General features: G+C 49.6%; 1 protein-coding gene across 16 annotated transcripts in view; it reads left to right on the top strand.

The window, feature by feature from the left end:
- Positions 1–21,109, top strand: part of PKNOX2 (PBX/knotted 1 homeobox 2) — a 303,585-nt gene that overhangs the window by 110,730 nt on the left and 171,746 nt on the right. For 15 of the 16 annotated variants that reach the window (XM_073903918.1, XM_073903926.1, XM_073903920.1 and 12 more), the window contains one exon: positions 7,580–7,649. The gene's annotated coding sequence lies outside the window, so the exon portion shown is untranslated. Of the gene's footprint in view, positions 1–1,084; positions 1,106–7,579; positions 7,650–21,109 lie in introns of those variants that run through there. The other variant, XM_073903930.1, reaches the window with a different exon arrangement.

Genomic DNA, 21,109 nt, shown 5'->3' on the forward strand with positions numbered 1-21,109 from the left:
GGGATTCTGGAGCCAGCCTGAGACAGACCTGGGTTCGAACCCAGCGCAACTATATCCCAGCGGCATGACCTTGGGCCTCTTGCCTCACCTCCCTGCGCCCTGACTTCCAGATCTGTTCAATGAGCAAGATAAAATGGCCTCAGCATTCTGGACCAGCGCTGTCTAATACAACATTCTGTGATGATGGAGATGTACTCTCTCTGAACCTTCCAGTACAAAGCCACTAGATACATGTCGAGCACTTGAAATGTGGCTGGTGAGGCTGAAGCCTGAATTTTAAATTTTCTCTAATTTTGATTAATGAGGATTTGAATTTAAAAAGCCACACATGGCCAACAGCTACCTTGCTGGACTGTGCAGCTACAGAGGACGAAAATGAGGTAGACGGATACAGCGTATAGGAAGCACTTAGCTAGCCCAGGGTCTGGCACATAGTAAGCACTCAATAAATGTTTGCTATTATTAGGTATTATGTGTCTTGCTTTCCAGCCCGCCACACCTCGTGGCTCTCAATGACACCCCATACTGGCTGTCCCAGAGTCACCTGGGAGAAGGAGGGGGAGGGGGAAGGTGTTGCTGCGGTGGTGCATGTCAGTAATGAGCCTTGCACTAAATGTTTCTGGTCCGCTACTTTCCCTGGAGGGTCATGTGAGCCAGAGTGGTATGTGGCCTGCTTTGCAAGTGATTAACATGGTGTAAGCAATCTGCATAGAGAGAAAAAACCCTCCGTTGGTATTCCATTATTCTATTAGAGTTTCAGAGCCGGGATTAAGTGGACATGATTTCTTCCTATGGGCCATTAATTTTGTTTTATTGCTGGTCTGATGGCCATTACCCTTTTTTGCCAATGCATTCCCCCATTAGGTTTGTACAATTAACAAAATATGTGCTGTTAGGGCTTTGATAGGAACAGTGGGATGGAAATAAAGGGAGGGGGTACAGCCGCCCTGAATTGGGGTGGGGAGAGGCTGGGCCCAGGGGTGGGGCCGCAGGAATAAAGGGGGGTGGGGCTTCTTCTGCACCTGCCCGGTAGCCATTGGCATTCCAGGGAAACTGCCCTAAGACCTTCGCCACCTCTCGCCAGGCTAGGAGTGGAGCTGCCCAGGTGAGAGGGAAGGACACGAGGCGGGCCTGCCCGGAGGCACTGGTGTTTTCCTGAATCCCATCCCCCACCCTGCACCTGGCACAGCACAGCTGAGAACATAATGAGCCACCCACCCCCGTGCTGTCACCTTGAACCCCGAAACTCTTCTGCAGGCCGAGTAAGTCAGCCTCTGGGGTCTGGCCCTGTGATGGGAGAGACCTCCAGGCTGACACTCACCTCCTCTCGGGGCAGACAGAGGGCCTGTGCATGGTTAAAAGGGGGTGACTGATCCTCGGCGTCACCCGGTGATTGCCACGTGGAAAGGCAGGATTGACATTGTTAGGTCGTTCGGTCTTTGGAGAAAACATAGAAACATGGATTGTTAAAATGTGAAATCTCCCACTTTTTAGATGTTGGCAGAATTTATAAAAATGCCATGGGGCACCTGGGTGGCTCAGTCGGTGAAGCGTCTGTCTTCATCTCAGGTCGTGATCCCAGGGACATGGGCTTGAGTCCTGAGTCGGGCTCCCTGCTCAGTGGGGAGCCTGCCTCTTCCTCTCGCTCTGCCTCTCCCCCTGCATGTGCTCTCTCTCCCTCTCTCAAATAAATAAATAGATAAATAAATAAATAAATAAATAAATAAATAAATAAATAAATAAAATCTTTTAAAAGAATTTATAAAAATGTCAGACAAGCAAGAGTCAGCGTAGGGGGCGGCCAGTTGGCACCCTCTGTCAGACAACGAGGAGTCATTGAAGGGTTTTAAGGAGGAGTGGACTTGATCAAATTTGTGTTCCAGAAAGATCCTCTGCTGAGGGGAGGTGGTAGATGGGCAAAAATAGGGTGAGACTAGAGGCCAGGGGACCAATTAGGGCCTGGGATGAGAGAGGCAGGTCACCAACGATGCCAAGTGAAAGAGAGCAGGGATATTCCTGACAGAGAATCAGCAAGTCGTGGGTCTTGGTGTATTCGCGCCTCAGAGGATGTCCACAGGGCCGGAAGGTTGCCCTATGAGCGGATCCTCCGCTCCCTGAGGGTTTGCCTCTGCAGAGGGCCCTGCGGCCCTGGGAGCCCACACCTCACTCCCATCCGATGTAGACAGATCATGAGTGCCTCTCGTTCCTTCTGCCGCGTAGGGAAGTCTAGGATGAACCCACCAGTGCCCACACTGCTTACAGGGTTTTATATGCATACCTGTACTTACAGGTACAGGCCCAAGATTAGAGGCTTGGGCCTGGGCAGGGCCTGCGGAACGTGACTGAGGGACCTTTTCCAGCTCCTCTGTTACTGGGCGACCAGTACTGCCTGTGGCCCTGTGGGGGCTGAAGACAGGTGTGGAATGAGCCTCGGTCCTTACCAGGCTTCAGGAACAGCTGTGCGCTACCCTCAGTGCTGGGTGGGATGCTTCTCAGAGTCAAGTATTTAGTGCCAGGCAATTTTATCAATATTATAAGTACCTAGTTATTGTGTAATTTAGAGCCTGGTGGTCAGGGCCTACCATGCTGTAACTGCCAACCTCATTCACCAAAGGTAAACAACCACAGGCTGTTGTCAGGTGATGAGGGGAGCACAAGGGGAACAGAGAGAAGACTCAGCAATGAGGTGGGGAGACCCAGGACACACCATCAGGATGGGTGGGTGGTCCTTCAGGGGTTTCCTTCTGGAATGGTCTGTTCACGTTTTGTCTTTCTCGGACGTTTTGCTCATATGCCCGTGGAGGGGTTTTCAGAGAAGAGAAGGATCCTGAGAGACCCTTGGTGTCCAAGAATGGGTTTTCATAATTTGTCCTCATCCCAAAGGTCTGGCTGGGGCAAGGGCAGAAACGCTTTCATGGGCAGTGGGATGAATGCAGAAGTCCTCAACCTTCTTGCTTTGTCTCTTTCTCCTTTTCCGTTCAGCTGCTGCCAGCCCTTAACTCTTAACACTTAAAAACAACAATAGCCCTCATTTATTATTATTATTAATATGTTCCAGGCATTGCACAAAATGCTCTCAATGCATTGTCTCATTTAAAGATGCTACTATTACCCCCCTTTTAAAGATGAGAAAATTGAGGTTCATAGAGCTTAAGGTTAGGTAAATGTTGGACCCAGGTTTGGACCCAGAACTCTCTGACTCCCACATCTTTACTCTTAACCAGGGTGATATACTGAGCTACCTTAGCACGAGACTTAGAGCCCTCCCTGGAGGGTTAGTGTGGGCAACCTCTGAGGTATGTAGATGTCAGATGGAATTTTGGTTTAAGGATTATCTAGTAGTCTAACCCTATGATTTCGCCTATGGGGAAACTGAGGCACGGAGGGGTTAAAGTTCCTTGTCCAAGATTGCATATTAATGACAGGGTGAGGAGGGTATAAACCCATGTCTGGTTGACACCCCTCTGTTAGGGGTGCTCTCTCTGTTAGACTCATGGCCTCGCTAAGCCCCCAGCTCATCTCTCTCCACCCTCCCAACTTACCGAGGCGTGCTCCCTGGGTGCCACTCAGCTCTCCTGGAGCATGTTCTGCCCCTCTGTCTACATCATTCCCAGACAAACATGAGCATTCAACAACTCCTCCCTCATTTATCATTTCATCAATTTCCTCATATTAATAAACGTGAATGGTCAATTTCATTTATAGTTCCATTTTATTTTCATGGTGAATAAGACAGGCCTGAGTTTCAGTTCTGGTTCCATGATGGCACGGCTGCTTGGGTGAAGGCTTTTGGCATGATCGCTCTCCTGCCAGGACCACCAGCTGCTGGCTTTGGAAGGCCCTAACATACATGGCACATAGGTGGTTCCCCAGCCTGCGTCCACGGGTAAGCGCCAGGTTACGTAGACTCTTCCACAGGTGCATGGTCACGAGTGAAAAATAAGGCCAGTATGGAGAGGTTGCGTGTTCACATATGTGTGCACACGTGTGTGTGTGTGTGAGAGAGAGAGGAGCAAAGAGATAGAGACAGAGGGAGAGAGGGAGTGCTTTCCACGATGCTCTATTTTTTTTTTTAAATATTTTATTTACTTATTTGACAGAGAGAGAGAGCACAAGCAGGGGAAGTGGCAGGCAGAGGGAGAAGCAGGCTTCCCGCCGAGCAGGGAGCCTGATGCGGGGCTCGACATGACCTGAGCTGAAGGCAGCCGCTTGACTGGCTGAGCCACCCAGGCGCCCCTCCAAGATGCTCTATTTATGCTCTATTCAATTCAAAGAATGGTCCTTGTTGCTCTCTTTACTTTTGGGGGGTTGAATTATTTCATGAAACAATGGTGAATGAAGACAATATTAAGGTTTTCTCAATATATAAGTTTGTCAACCTAATTTTTTTAACATTTCAAAGATGGGTGAAGCCACGTCGGGGAGACCATGCTGTGGAGCAGCCTCTCACCCAGTGCAGATTTTCCCTCCCGCGTTGGGGAGCTCACCAACTGTTTTTGGATAGTTCTCATTGCTAGAGACTTCTCTCTTATATTGACTTCCTCTAACATCTAGCAATTAGTCCTGATCCTACTATCTAGAGTAACACAGCCCCTCTTTCATACAGTTTCTTCAAATATTTGGAGGGCCACCATGTGGGAGAAGGACGGGTAATCTTAGAGAGGGACACGTCTGGTTTCTTCTCTCATATCTTTTACCGCACAGCCTCCTAGTAATGAAAATAAAAACAACAAAATAGCAATAAAGAGCTAACATTCAGTAAGTGCTGATTTTGTGTGAGCCACGGTTCTAAGCGCTTTGCAGTTTACAAAATCATTCAATCCTCACTCGAACCTCAGAGGTAGAACCCTTATTAGCCCGATTTTACAGATGGAAAACTGAAGCACAGAGAAGTTAAGTAACCTGCCCAAGTTAAGTAACGTGCCACTAGTAAGTGGTGGAGTTGGGACAGAAACCTGGGCAGTCTGATTCGAGAGCTTGCACTTTTATTTTTTTATTTATTTTAAAGATTTTTAAAAATTTATTTATTTGAGAGAGAGAATTCGGGACTCAATCCCAGGACTCCGGGATCATGATCTGAGCCGAAGGCAGACATTTAACTGACTGAGCCACCCAGGCGCCCCCAGAGCCTGCACTTTTAGTTACCGGACATCTTCGCTCACTTGTCCTCTTCTCTGTCAAAGTTATTAAGACACAATGCCAGAGCTGCATCCTAAACTAATATAGATTGATAAGACCAAAGTGAGGGGACTGTTCATCCCTCGGTTGGACACTGTGTGGGTATTAATGCAACCTAAGATAACATTTAAATGTGTCTGTCAGCAACACCACACTCTGGGCTCGTCCTGAGCTTGTATTAAATTCAAATCACCTACATCTTTTCTTTTTCTTTTCTTTTTAAACCAGGTTACCCTATTCGGTGTTTTTGCGATTGACTTTTTGAATGTAAGAGTGGGACTTGGTGTATGTATTCTCGTCAAATCTTTTTCTACTGTAAAAAATAAAAATGGATTTGCATGTGGGCATGGGATACAGTAATTTGGTGGTTTAGAGTGATGGGATTGTGGGCTGTATTTCTTTATTTTCAAAATTATTTCTTTTATGGCTGTCATGATCTTATTGTGCAAAAACTGGTAGAGGAAAAAATGGACTTTTTTGTTTTGGCCTGTTCTTGCAGCTTGTTAAAAGCTTTATAACACTCTTGAATCCATCTCTCCAGGAGTGGCTGTCCTTCCCAGTTTCACAGCATGTGCAAATGGCAAGTCTGCCGTATCTTCTTCTAAGTTGCTGGCGGCTCAACAGACAATCCCAAAGGGCAGGGATAAAGTACCACTGCATGCAGTTCAATCTAGAGACTTCTTACAGTGAGTTCATGGATGCTCAGTAGCAGTATGTCTGTTGTTTACAAGACTCTAATTTGGAGCCCATTGCCGACCATTGCCAACCCATGACTGGTTCAGAGCTGCTGGTTGTGGATTCTGTTTGAAATGAAGAGGGTCTACCAATGAACATTTCAACAGACATATACTGAGAACCAATACATCCTGAGCACTCTGCTAGGTTCTGGGGCTACATAGATGCAGGAGGCGTGGTCCTGTCTTCAAGGACTTGCTGTCCAGTGGTCTGTGCTTATCTCAGAGATACCTCCTTGAACCGTTCGCCTCGGTCATGCAGATGTTAGTAGACAGCCCCAGAGGAAGTGCCTCAGCCTGGTGGACATCATCTTGAACAAGAGGGACATTTTGTTTCCATGAGCACATCACACTACACCTCATGCCTGAATTTTCTATCTGAAATTCTACCTTTCCCAAGAAGCCTCTCTGTCTTAATTAAAAGGGAGGAAGATCTTAAAGGGTTTGGGGCAGGCTCTTCTTAGTGTCATTTCCTTGTTGAAAAACTTTAAATGGCTCTACCAGCTCCTAACCCAAGCCTGGCCTCTCTGCCTGACCCTCAGAGCCCTAGATGCTCTGGCCCCAACTAGCTTACTCAGTGTTGGTCCCTCCTTGGTCTGTCTCAGGCAGACCAGCTTCTGCATTGCCCCAGGGCACTCCATGCTGCCCGCCCTCATCCTTGCTTGGATTGCTCCCTTTCCTGGAATGCCCTCTCGATCCCTTCTACCAGCCAAATCTTGCCTGTCTGGTCTCCAAGGCCCCATTTAAGTTCTCCTCTCTCCTGACTACTTCCTTGAGTGCCTCAGCTCTTGCCAATTTCCTTTCTCTGTGGAGAGAGAATTATAGTCCCTACCACATAGTTCAGCACCACTGTGCATATAGTCTTGTCTTATCTGATGATGTTCTATGTAGGTAATCTTATTTCCTCAGTGATGTCATGGCAGCACTTTTATAACAGGACCCACCCATGGATTTTATTCCTGCTGCACCTAGCCAATGTAGACCATGGAGCAGACACCTGATAAGCATGGGCTGGGTTTTTCTTGTTGTTGGTTTTTCTTCCAGAAAGAGAATTAAAAGCAGTCACATTTTTTGTCTTTCCAGTCTTGCCCTCATCATGCTTCTCCATGCACCTTCTTTTCCTTCCATCCCAATTGGACTCTTCACCTTTCCTTGAAAATTCTCTCCTCTATCAGGACCTTCCATAAACCTGCCATAAACAACAGCCTCAGCTTTGTGGTTTGCCAGTGTTTTGCAGCCTTCCCCATATAGGTTGCAAGCTTTCACGGGGGCTATGCAACTCTGTCCCCCTGCATGGGGTCCTCCATCAGACGGGAAGCATCAGTAAATGATTATTGCTTTGGTCAGCTCAGGGCTCTCAACAGCCATGAGCCTGTTTTTCTCCAGGATTCCTATAGGGAAGGGGATGAAACTCACAGGAAATTGAGGCACCAAGCAGGTAAGGAAGGAGTGATAGCTCTCTCTGTCCTGGTTAGTTGTCCTAACCAATAATCGTCTTGTACCTAGAGTCCCTTGATCAGGAAACGTTCCCACTTCAGCACTGTGGGAATGGAGTCGTGGCTTTGCTCCCGCACCAGACCCACTCTGAAGTTTCCCTCAGCCCCACCTCAGCTCTCACTCCCAGTGGAATCATACACATCTCTAAAAACGTTTTCTTTTATTGACAGGTGAAGTCCGGAGCAGGATTCTGAGGCTTTCTGTCCTCCATGCCGCTCACCAGAAAAGGGACTGTGAACTGTAAGTAACTGTGCTTGGTGTTTCCATGCTAACTCAATAAGGTTATGGGTTAAGGACCAGCCTTGAACCTGATCTTTAACAGCCATGCATTGTGCAAGAGAAATACTCAACAATGAGCCAGTCAGAATGTAAAATACAGTGGACTTCTAATTAGATTAGGTCTGAATGTGACAAAGAAGCCCTGTAATATGACATCCTACTTAATTAGACTTTATTGATTGTGCATTAAGGTGGACATGATGTGTTATGTGTGTCATGAGTGTTGGAGAGGGAAGCCCTTGAGTTTGTGAGGCCAACCCGAGCCACTGTCATCTGTGGGCTAAGCTGGGGAGGCTGTGAGAGGAGGAAGCGGGCCAATTCATAGCCTGCACTTGCTTTTACACCTTGGTTTATTTCTCGAGAGGCGTGAGGGAGGGGAAGGAAGACATGCTGGTGGCTTCCGTTCTATCGGCACAGTGAGAGCCCCACCGTACATTTTATGTGTCATTTTGGTTCTCCACTTGGCAAAAGCCTACCCACCTGGAGGAACGCAGCCCAAGTCCGGTCTCCTCAATGAACCCTTCTTTGGTAACTCCAGCTAGAAGTGCTCTCTCCCTCTCCCGAAGTTCTACTGCATCCACACGCCAAGTGCACCTCTGGCCTGCACCTTCCTGCGTGCCCCCCAGTGAGGCTGTGAGCTCCTGGAGGACAGTCTGGGATTCCCGTGTCTTCCTGTCCCCATGGCACCCTCAACCTGGTCTCTGCTCAGCAGATGTCAGCCGGGAGATCGGGTTACCCTGGACTACATAGCTTCCCACCCTGCTTCTGGGGCTACCGGGGGCTGGGCTGCTGCCGCGCCCCTGAGAGTACATTGGCTTCCAACCAGTCCATGGAATTATAAATGATTAACCGTTATCAGCGCACATCTTCACCTCTGTGTAAAAATAGATTGACTGTAATGAGTATTTGAATAAATCATAAGAATGGCCGCCATGCGATCGTCTAACATCCTGCCGATGGCTGCCTGGTGAGTGAGCAGGGCGCCGGCCCTCCCGGCTAATGGCCTGCGAGTCAGTGCTGGTCGCCTCTGTGATTGACGGGCTGCCGCTCCCAGGGCACCTCCTCTGCAGCCCAGGCTCTGGAGTGGTCGGAGCCTAAGCGGGGAGGCCCCGGGGGGGGGCGGGGGGGCAGGGAAGGGTGCCTCCCTCCATCCTGTTCCAGGAAAGCCTACCTAGGAGATGCGGCTGGGGGGCTGGGGGAGCCACAGTGGAAAGACCTTTGTGAGACCCATGTCTCCTCGCACCGGAGGTTAAAGGGACCTCATAAGTCAAGTCAAGTAGGAGAGAAGCAAGCTGAGCGTGAACCTTAATGAGAGTGGTGAGTGTGGGGAAATAGGTCTGCACATTCCCTCCCTGCCTCTGAGGGCACCCGGTACCTTGCGCTGGTCCACACACACCCAGGGAAAGCTCCCTCATGGGGACACGCTCTTGGACCTGCACTGAGGAACAAGCAAGAGCAGGTTTCTCTGGGTCCCGGGATTCTGAGATGGGGAGATTCAAATGATCTTTCAGGGAGTGTTTGCCAAGGCTGCCTCAGGCATGAGCATCCCCCTGCCTTTTGGAGAAGGAGGAAGAGGAGAGGGGGCAGGCTCCGGGGGACTGGAACCAGTTGAGGAGGGCATAGTCTGAAGTCTCAGAGTGAAGCCCAGGGAAGGCTGGATTTGAGAAGGAAATCACAAACATTCCATTTAATCCCAGTGGTGTTCCAGTTACTACGGCTGTGTAACAAGCCACCCCAAAACTTAGCGTCTTCACGATGTTTATTATGTGCATATTCTTTGAGTCAGGAATTCAAACAGGGCACCATACGGACGCCTTGTCTCTGTTCCACTGGGTCCGGGACCTCAGCTGAGGGAAGTGAAAAGCTGGGTGCTGGAATCGTCTGAAGGCTCATTCACTTATAATTCAGGGGGCTGATACGAGCTGTTGGCTGAGATGTTAGCTGGGGCTGCCAGGCGGGCCCGTGTGACCACTCCATGTGACTCGAGCTTCTTCAAAGCATGGTGGCTGGATGCCAAGGGGGAGGACCCTGAAAGAGAACAAGAGCCAGGTGGGAGCGGTATTGCCCAAGTCAAGCAGCGTCTCTTCCACCACATTCTCTTGACTGGGGCAGTTACAAAGGCCTACCTCACTTTCAGGAAGGGAACATAGACATCCCTCCCACCATGACTCAAAGGAGGAGTATCAACAGCACATTAAAAGAGCAACATAGGGATGGGATACATGTTGTTGCAACCATCTTTGGAGAATACAATCTATACGACTCGTATTTGTCAAGTCTGACATACTACAGCCTCATCTGTTTCCAAAGACAGGCTAAAGAAACCCCTGTCTTTGAAAATCAAACTGCCCCTATCTCACAGAATGTCTGGGTTTAAAGCCCTCCCCAACGCCCCCCAGAGGCTGGGCTAGGCTTCCTCCCAAAGCGGGACTCCCCAAGGACATGCTGGTGTTCAGAGGTCCTGCCGTTGGTGGAGGCTTCCACCTGATAGTCCATTTCAACAAAAGTCGGTCCAGTTTGCAACTCACAGCTTGAAGTGCCAAGTCTGGAGGGGCACGTAGACCTGTGGCCAGGGATTCCTCAAGCCTAAGGCCCTCATTTCCATCCAGGGATCCCCACACCCCCAACTCAATGACCTTCCAAGCTGGGGGAGGTTTTGGCCAGAGATCCGGGCTTAAGAGGCTACTGGGGCTGTGTTGGGGACTGGGGAAGTCTGGGTAGCCCCTTCCTATCTGACCCCACACCCTCTCCTCTCCTTCCTGCCCTTCTGCTATAAACTAGAACCTGTGCCATTCAGGGACCAGGCCCCCTTTCCTTTGCCATTTTCCTGACCCGGATGTGGCTGAATTTTGGAAGAGAATCTGAGTGCCTGAATGCCTTATTGTGACTTAAGAGGATAGAAACAAAGTTCAAGCAACAAAAGAGTGGAGACAGAACCAATTCACGTTCCCGAGGGGCTGAGATCTGAGAATGGCTAATGCCGGAGAGGGAGGGGGCAGGGAGGAGAAGGGTAGGTGGGCTTGGTTTTGATAAAAAAAAGTGCCGGGGTTTGGAAATTTAGGTCAGGAAACGAATGTTTAATTTGGACAAATGAAAGAACAGATAAAAATGTAAAGCTCATTTGTATTTTCAAGGCTCCAACTTGGGGGAAAAAAGTTGGGGTTTGAAGTCCAAAAGCAAGAGTTTGGATTCCGACTTAGCACCTTCATGATCCAGGCACTTCTGCTTGGTCTTCAGATTGCTCATCTCCAGAATGCAGATGGGACTGTATACCCATCTCAGGACTGCTGTGGGGACCGAAGGGAAGCCAGCATGTGAAAGCACTATAGCCATTCTTGGCACACGATAGCTACTCAAACGGCTCAGGCATTCCTCCACCCAGGAAATAAATAAAAAGTGGAGTTGGAAAAGATTGTTTCTCTCCATTGTTCCTGACAGGGATGGTCAAGAATCTTTCCTTTAACCGCACCCTCCATAAAAGTTCACTCATAAACTATTGATATTTTAATAATACACATTAGCATCTTGCCCTTTGACAAATGAATATTGAATGAGCAATAAAGAGGCAAAAGAGTAACCAGGTGTACGACTGGCTGAGGGGAAGCTGGGATCTTGCGTCATTGTCAGAGGGAATGCCCCTTTACCTGGCACCTTGTGACTCACCTCTCTCCCCAGTGACCCCTAGGAAATAGCTTTTAAAAAGCGCTCAGACTCCACCCCAGCCCAGTCTGAGCAGGATTTCTCCTACAGTTTCTTACACTTGGCCGCAAGGGACTTGGGAGAAGAGAAGAGAGGAAAAGTCACAGAAGAGCCATGAAAGGCATGGATGTTTTGGGCCCCCACCCAATGCAAAACGCCTTAGATCTCCCACTCCCTCTGCCAAGGGTGCAGACTTCCTGATACACGCTCTCCTGCTGCATAAATTGAAAGTCTATAGACAGATAGTGTGCCCAGCAGAAATCAGGCAATGAGCTTAAGATGTGTAGCCGGGGTGCAGGGGTGAAGAGCCGCTGGCTCCGGGGGGTCCCAAACAGAACCAGTTGGGCCACTCACCGCTGACGAAATCCACAGGCAGAGAGGAGCAGTGGGGAAACAAGAAAGGGATTTATTTCAGTGAGGCCAGGCCTGGGAAGACAGCGGGCTCACGTCACAAAGACTGTCTCCAAAGTGCTGAAAATACATGCAGGTTTATATCAGGAAAATGTGGGACAAAGGTCAGTGGGTACGTGCAGGTGGGCAGTGAAGGTCAAGTCGATCATTGTCTTGGGGGCAATCACATGGGGTCTTGCTGGTGTCAGGACAGTTGTTACTGCTTGAGGGGGTAGTCTCGGTTCCGGTCACTCGTGATGGGATGCTTTGCCCGCAGGGTCGTTTGTCTGAGTTAAAGAGATAAGCTGGAAAGAAGAACTTAATCAATTAGAAAGTACGGGCTGAGGTTGACATGGAGGTACTCCTCTTTCAAAAAAGAACTCAAGACTCATTCCACCTGCCTCTCATTCTTTCTCCTCCAGGTCTTGATGGGCCCTATGCTTGGGGTGGCCGGGGCCTAGTGTGTGTGTGTGTGTGGGTGTGGGTGTGGGTGTGGGGGTGTGTGTGTGTGTTAGGGTTTATAAGACAGAATTTCCTGCCTCTTGCAGGTCCTGCTCCAGGCCCCACTATCATAGCCTCCAGTTTCTTGTGGCCTCCCTCTGGGCAGGGAGTCCTTGAGTGTGCAGAGAACAGTGACAGGGGCTCTTCGTTGGTCCGGCTTAATTGGTGTGATTTAATGGCGTTTCTGGCGGATTCAGATTTATACGGCTTTCTGAGCTGCAAATCTGCTTTCTAAATGTAGAATTTTTGTGGAGTGGTAAAAAATAATGGCTGTTCTGTGATTCCTGCCTCCCGAGCTAGGAGATTGCAATTTACATTATGCAAATAGACATTATGCAATCAAGGCACTTTAGCAGGAATCTGGCGGCAGCGCGCCGCTGATGAGATGCAGAGGTCTGCAGCCCCAACTGGAGGGGCTCTGCAAGAGCAGAGATGAAGTGGGGAGCGGGTGGGGCCAGTGGGGAGGACGCGGAGTCTGTTCCTCTGGCCCAAGGAGGCAAAGTGGAGCCTGCCCAGAGATGAATGCATCCGGGGAGCTGCCAAAGCAACTCTCTCAATTAATGGCTTTGTTTAATCATACCCCCTGTCCAGAGGAGTATTGTCTTACGGATAATTTCGTTTGCCTAACGAGATTTTGCTAATTAAATCTCCTTTCAGTTGGTGTGACTATGCCTGCAGGAGAGGGGGCTATTTGGAGTCTTCTCTATAAACCTTTCTGGAGGGGAGCTGAGAAGGAGGGAAGGGGAGGGAGGGGAGAGAAGAAAAGAGGGGAGGGAGAACCTGGCCTGCTGTGAGCTGGACTGGAGAAGGTTCGAGGGTTTGAGAACGACAAGGTGGCAGCCACCACCCACCCTGCTTTTCTGTCCTGTTCACTAGAAGTGCAGACTTGCCAGTCTTCGGCCGGCCTAAGGGATTTCCCCCGTTTCTTCTTCCTCTCTGGACCTGTGACCTCCACCATTATCCCTTCTCAAGTTCTTCCCGAATCTCCAGGACATTCTAAAGGATTTCCAAGCACCGCTCCCTGCAGCTCTGGCTGTGGGTGGTGGTGGTGGTGGTGGTGGTGGTGGTGGTGGTGGCCGCCATGTGGGAACCCTCCCCTTGCTTTTGCTGTTAGCCAGCCAGTCTGGCTCTTCAGAGAGGAAAAATTGCTCCCAAATTGTCCATTTCTCCAGGGATAATTGCCTGAATCAAAGAGGAAAATACCTCGTCAAATGCATTTATCATCAGAGTCAGCCAAGGATAGCCTCCTCTATATGGAGGAGCCTAGTGCTGTGCCTGAAGAGCAGGAGCCTAATTAATGCAGTTGCGTCTGACCAGTCCCACCCATGCTCCACCACCCCGGTGGTGCTTTACTCTCTACCATCTACTTGGCTTGACTGACCATGGGCTTCCGGGCTCCACCCTGTCTACTTTTCCAGTTTCATCTCCTACCGCCCCCCCCTTGCTGTTTCCTCCTCTTGTTTACTTATAGACACTCAGACACCTGGCACATTCCTACTCCTGATACCCCAAATATACCTAGTTGCTCAGATGCCCCCAGATACTCTGTATAACTTCACACCCTAGAGCCTTTGCACATGCTATGTCCTCTGTCTGGAATCTTCTTGACCTGGTAACCCCTGTTCCTCTTACAATACCCAGCTCACATATCTCCTCTATGACTACCTCCTTCCAGAGCTTCCCTGCATTTTGTGAAACACTGCTGTGTCCTCCATGTCATCCCAGGACCTCAAACACAGTTATTTGTCTGTCTTTCCAAGTTAAGGACTGAATCTTATTCTCCTAATCCCAGTACCTAGAACCAGGCCTGGCCATAATAGGCACCCTACAAGGTTGGTCGAATGAATGAACCTAGGAGAAGAGGGTGGGGTGATGGAGAGGCATTCTCTGGTAAGTCCTTAAAGCCCCAGGTTGGACAATGGTGGTGGGAAGTCAGGAGACTGATTTCTGTTGAGTCTCTGCAGAGTTACTTGCCTGTCCTTTACATTTACTTCCTGGCTGGGAAAGCACTACCTCTGTGTGCTAGGTCATGCACTACATGTATCAGCATCTTCTGTCACACATTCTCACATACGTCCTGTGAGGTGGATATTGTTTTTGCATAGGGAACTGAGGCTCATTTGTCCTCCTCAGAAAGCAAAGCATTGTTTAGCTGTAATTGGGCCCACGGGCAGGGCCCCAACAGGATCTACCTCTAGCTAGGTGAAAGCTCCTATGCTTCCCGGTGTCCCTCCCCATCCTGTCCATCCATCCACCATCCATCCACCCATCCATCCATCCATCCATCAATCCACCCATCCATCCATCCACCCATCCACCCACCCATCCACCCATCCATCCACCCATCCATCCATCCATCCATCCATCCATCCATCCATCCACCCACCATCCATCTACCATCCAGCCATCTACCCATCCATCTATCCACCAACCATCCACCCTTCATCCATCCATCCATCCATCCCTCCACCATCCATCCATCCATCCACCCATCCATCCACTCGTCCATCCCTCCACCATCCATCCATCCATCCACCATTGATCCATCCGCCCATCCATCCCTCCACCATCCCTCCATCCATCCATCCACCCATCCATCCACCCACCATCCACCCACCCATCCATCTGTCCATTCAGCCATCTATCCACCAGCCAGCCAGCCAGCCAACCAGCCTAGAAGTGTATCATACCCTTACTGCCACGACACCAGGGCTCACATAGTGCTGGAATGCTTATATGTACTGTGGTGTGGGGTGAAACTTAGCCCCACATGGTGGCCTCCACCTGCTGGGTCTGAGCTATTGCCCAGCTAGTGGTGGGGATGTCAGGTGTGGAGGAGTCTACATTCCATGCTGAGGAGCATGGGGCAGCCCAGGAGAAATGGCTCCCATCTTCATGTGTGGTAAGGGCACATGTGTGTTACATGTGTGAGCGCAGGCTGCAAGGTATGTGTGGATGTGCGAGGCAGTGTTTGTAGAGAGTGGCTTTGTGTTTCTCTCGGTTCCTGGGTTTTCGTGCTTTGCTTTTTGCCCTGCTCCTGTCCTGTCGGTCTGGGTGTATCTGTCACTGTGCTGTCTCTGCATCTAGGCTTTTACTCATCTTAACATCCCCACCAGGCTATCCACGCTCTGGGTCTGAAGTGTTTCTCGGTACATAGTAGGTGCTCGACCAGTGCTCCATGAAGCACTGAATGGCTGAATGACTGAATGATTGAACGAGTGAACAAACATGCACTTTGGTGTCACATAGACCTGAGTTTGAACCCTAGTTCTGTTATTTACGTAGTTGAGATCTTGGGATTAATTTTCTCACCCAGAAAGCCAGAATACTGAAACTACCTATTCTATCTTTCTCGAAGGGCTGTTGATAGAGGATTATAAGAGATATGTGAAAGTGGTTTATAAACTATGAAGCACTATACAAGTATAAGAGGTTATTATTATAATGGTTATTACACTTGAAGTGATCATTGTGTTTGAAAATTAGGGATTCTGTTTTCAGGAATATAAAATCATCCTGGCCTGATTTGAACTCTGAGACTTACAGAGCAATCATTATAGGAACTGACTGTAGGTTGGCCCAACTCTGAGAACTGTCAGGGGCTGGGGTGGGTGGAGGGGGCTGGTGAAAATGGCCCATCTTCACTTGTGCCACGTGTCCCCCAAGTGGACCCACACGGCAAGTCTCTCCCGAGTCTCTGCAATTGCCTAGACTTCTGTGCCTCATTATCTTTGCAAATGTTCCCTCTGCCAGAAATCCTTCTCCCCCTTTCTGCACCCTCTCATGCCAAGTTGCTGCACTGTCCCTGGGCTCCCAGGTTACCACGTATGCCTCCCTGAGGGCATTTATCACAGTGTACCTGTGACTGTTCAAGCACACAGCTCCAGGGCAGATGAGCATCACTCTTCTCTGTAGCATCGGAGCTAAGGGGATGAATGGATGGATGGTGAAAAGTGAAGGGAAGGATTGGAGCTTGGTAGATATACAGGGTTTGAGCATTTGAAGTCCCCAATCTGTAGGGGAAGGTGAGGAAGAAGCTTCAGAGAAATGAGCACTGCCTTGCAAATAACCCCCAAATTTCTGAGATATTTTGCACCCACCCTCATGGCTCAAAAGATCAAATAGGCTGATCTTCCATGGGGTTACTGGGCCTAGGGACCTCAATCCTGTGCAGGTGGGTGACTGGTCATCAGCCAGCTGGGCAGTGAGGCCTCCAGGTTGGAGCTGAGTACCTTAGGACAGGGAGGCACCTGCCTCTTGCTGACCCCTACAGGTGAGCAGTTACCCACACGGAGAGGCAGGTGCTGCTTACCTCCCTCCTCAACCCTTCCAGATTCTTTCTCTTGGTGGAGTCAGCCCCAGCTGGTGGAAAATCTGTTGGAAGCTCTCTTAGGAACTGGCTCCTTTGCCTCTCTCCCTGTGTTTGGAGGCATGTTGTCTCCACCGTGCTCTGGGCTTCTCCCCCACACCCTCCCACTCCCAGCCGTGCTCTTGGAGCCCCAGGCAGCCGCAGCAAAGTGCCAGGGGGCTGGGAGGTTTTTCATTACCGAATGCACTGAACCTATTTGTGAGTGTTTTGCAAAGTGTTTAATCCAAGGTGTTCCCTCAATTAAATTAGTGCAAACATCTGTGTCCCACATCCACCTCCATTTGCATTCTGTGCCATTTATTACAGCGGGAAATTGGAATGCACCTTAGGAATACTTAGGACCGAATTAGGCTAGGTTGGGGTGGGCATCTGGGGGTGGGTGTCTGAGGGTGTTTGTGAGGTTGGTCCACAAGGTGGATCCTTTTTCAGGTTTGGGACTTGAGGAGGGGCCACTTTTTGGTGCAGGAGACCACACAGCGAGAAGCTTCGGGGACACAGGACCACCGGTCTTGTGGGGGAGGTTGAGTAAGTTTAATTAATGCCCCTGATCCCCACCTGGGCCCAAGTACCTGCAGAGGCAGGAGGAGTTCACTGCTGTTGTTTTATAACTTTAAGCCCAATTTAAAAAAAAAAAGTGTATCACATTCAAGTGACCCACCTGGGTCTCTCCCTGGGGGGTTGGAGCCTTTCCTGCTGGAAGGGGGTTTTTTTCATCATGAACCTGCTCAGCCTTGGTGACTGGCTGAGCTCTCTTCCCCACACCATGTGATTCCCATGACTGTCTAGTGCTTCGGGAGTCCTACTGTCATACTAACGTGGGGGGCACTGAAGAAGAATAGTTTCTGCTATGTGACAGGCACTGCACTCGGTGTTTCTCCTCCATTATCTGTTGTAACCCTCTGACACAAGTCCTCTCATAACAGAACAAATCAGGGAGCTGGGCATCATCAGAGAGGTGAAGCAATACACCATCGTTCCCCAGGTAGAAAGAGGAACAGTGAACTCGGGTCCCCACGACTACGAAGACTGTACTTCCCACTGCCCGCAGACAGCTCTCTCAGATGAAGCAGCTGGGATTGGCTTTGAAGCAGGGACCTGGCCACCTTCCCAAATCTGGTGGCCAGCACACCCTGGCCAGGTTGTACAGAGGCCCTGGTGGTAGTCTGCCTATTCCTGGTTTCTAGCCCTCTGTTATAGGACAGCCTCGCCTGCGGTCCCCGGGGGCCTATGATGTGTTGCAGGTGACCCAGGGGCCTATGATGGGCTTGCAGGTGACTCACCCAAGGGAAGGGACTCCTGGCTTTTATGGGATGGGACAGGGAGAAAGTGCAGAAGTCTGTGTTGTGAGGAAGAGGCTCATGGGATGCTCAAGGACCTTAGAGATCAGTGAGTTCCTCAGTACTTAGTGGGGAAACTAAGGCCCAAAAGGAGCTAACACTCGCCTATGGCCACTGAGGGTTTGGTGGTAGAGGCTGGAACGGATGGAACCCGGGGCTCCCAACTCCTGGGACGGGAACTATGTCAAGGCCTGGGGAGGTTCCTGGGATTTCAGAGGGCAGGTGCTGGCTTTCTGGATGCAAAATACAAGTCAAGGCTGGAGCAAGGAACCAGGGAGAGAAGGGGATGGGAGGCTGCTGTGGATACGTCTACTAAGGGTCCTTCCGAACTGCCCTTAAGAGAGAATCTTCCAGGTCCTAGAGGGCCGCTGGCCATCTTCAGCCTGGGTCCTGGGGCATTCTCACCAACTTCTAGGGTTTCACCTAGCAACATCCAGGGGCCAGCAGAACCTGGGGAGGCAGGAGGGGACCCAGGACCTAGGGCTGCAAACCACCATCTGGTATCCATCTCTGTCTTCCCTTTGCCCTATCCGCTCTGGGGTCTGGGAAGCATCTGGAAGAATAGTATCCAATAGATTTGAGCTCCTGCTTCCTCTACCAACCATGTTTTACTTAGCCTTAGTTTACCTATCTGTTACAGAGTAATAAAAATCCCATCTTACCGGGTTGTTGGGAAAATTAAAGGAATCAATAGGCATGCTTGACCCTGCTTTGGGACTTAGGACATTATTGCGTTTTCCTTTCTTTTCCATGGCTCCTGTCTGCTTTCCCCTGAGACCTTGTGCCTGTTCTGGGTGTAAAGGGGTGAGAGCTTGGAGGGGGGGGAGGTGGCACAGGTGGCTCTGTCAGGATGTTGACAGGCAGCCCCTGGCCCAGCTCTTCCTCCTCCCTTCTTCTCTTCTCTTCCCTCCCTCTCTCATCAAAAGACTTTAATAAATGCATCTCAGCATGTGGCCCTGCCTGGGGCTTTATAAGAATGAATTGCTTATCCCAGCCTTTACTTCCTAGAGATGACAATTTACCATCTACATACATTTATTAAGCACCGACTGTGTGTGGTACCCAGCCCTAGGCAAAGCAGGGTCTGCCTAAGAGCGACTCCCAAGGCTTCTTGTCTCCCCCCAGGGCCCCAACGGTTCCTGCTTTCTTTGGATTGGCTGGATCCTATGACCATCTGCCTCTACCAGCAGGATGCTGAGTTTCTGTACTCTTGTGCTTCTCTGCCTCTACATGTGAGGTTCTCCTTGCCTAGAACGCTCTCCATCCCCCTCATTTACCTGGTTAGATCTCAGTCTCTTGGTGATGAGTAAGTGACCGCATCCTGGCTAGGGTTTATCATCCTTGAGCTCCTGGTGCACCCTGGGCTCCTTTCTGTGACTCTTTATCAGACTGTATCCTTGTTTCATCTTTCCTAGAGATGCCTCACTCTCCAGGGGTTAAGAGTCCAGGATGTAGCATCCCAGAATGAGCACAGGTCTTAGGAGTCATCTGTTCTGCCTCACCTGTAGGCCAGCTCAAGCTCTGTTCATCCCTAATGGAAGAGAATGCCTGTTACTAGACTGGCTTTCTCTCCCATTAGCCTTTGGCAGTCCATAAATGCTTGTTTTGTTGGACAGATCACTGGCATGTCTGATGGGAGGCTGGCCCAGCAACAAGCCTCACTCTCTAGTTTCCAGGGTGTTCAGTCTAAGAGCAGGCCCCTGTCTCTTGTACTTGCAATTCTGGTAAGCATTCTCTCTCTCTCACCCGGCCCCAGGATATGGGATCTCCAGATGGAAAGGAGGATAGGCAAAGCAGAATGACCCCCTTAATTTACCGCCACTGTGTCTTTGTCACAGGCATTTCCTTTTCCTGAAGAGTCTTCGCTCTCTGCATGGCCAAACCCTGCCTGTAATCCCTAGTCCCGTGCCATCTCCTGTCTTAGATCCCTCAGGGGAAGGCAGTTTCTCCCTCCCAGAGCACATGGCCTGAATCTCCTGACACTGACCAGCATCCACCTGCATCTCAAGTATATCTGCATCCATCCTTTTCCACGAAACTGAGTCAGTACAGGCTTCTGCCCTGTAGACTTCACTCCACCTGGCATGGCACCTGGCACATTCTGAATTTATAATAGGTGTTTACCAAATGAATGTATGAACAGACTACTCCTAGTTTCTCTCGGAGGAGGTGTCTGGGTTCTTCTCCCATCCTCTGCTTTGGCTTTTCTGTCCCAGGGATCGACGGACCCGGAGCCACATTCGTCACCAATTACTGGAAACTGGATGCTGTGGCCAACAAGAGAAGAGCAGGTGTTAAATTCTGCTTGGTATACTGAGCAGACCGGAATTACTTCCTTTTTTTTTTTTTAAGAGAAAGAGTGCGTGCATGTGTGCACAAGCTGGCAGGGAACAGTGGTGCGGGGGAGGGGCAGAGGGAGAGAGAGAATCTTAAGCAGGCTCCATGCATGGAGCCTGACACGGGGCTCAATCTCACGACCCTGAGATCCTGAATTCATGACCTGAGTAGAAATCAAGAGTCGGATGCTTAACCGACTGAGCCACGCAGGGACCTGAGGAATTACTTCTATATGGCAGGCCTATCTAGTCCCAGGACACTGGTACTCTACATGTAATGTCTTCAAAAAAAGTAAGCAAGATAAGTTATTAGAATAAGAAAAGAAAATATTTCAACTTTATTTATTGGTATTTTTTATCTCATCCTGTTTAGATTTCCATTTTTGAGTGTGTTCCATAGGACATGTCATATATTGGTAGGGTAGTAGGTCTAATACACTCACACACACACACACACACACACATATACATATTGAAGGTGTATGAAAAATTTTTACTGATAGACTTGTAAACTTATTTGAGGACCATGGACTTAGGCCACTGTGCCACTGTCCAGGAGGTGAGACAAATGGCCCACCCCCTAGTGTGGCCTCATGTCATGCCTAAAGCCTTACAACCTGAATCTCACTAGATGACAAATTCCTTAGGGAAAGTCACTTGGGGATCCTGTTCCTCTGTGAATCTCCAGGGCCTGGCACATTGACGGCACATTACAGGCTCTCAGTAAATTAAGTGTGGTTTGAAATATATTTGTTTGAATTGATTAAGACTATCTGAGAGTCTTCCAAA

The sequence above is a fragment of the Callorhinus ursinus genome, unplaced genomic scaffold (assembly GCF_003265705.2).
Source record: "Callorhinus ursinus isolate GAN/ISIS: 27379988/994484 unplaced genomic scaffold, GSC_fseal_2.0 scaffold19, whole genome shotgun sequence".
Taxonomy (NCBI): Eukaryota; Metazoa; Chordata; class Mammalia; order Carnivora; family Otariidae; genus Callorhinus; species Callorhinus ursinus.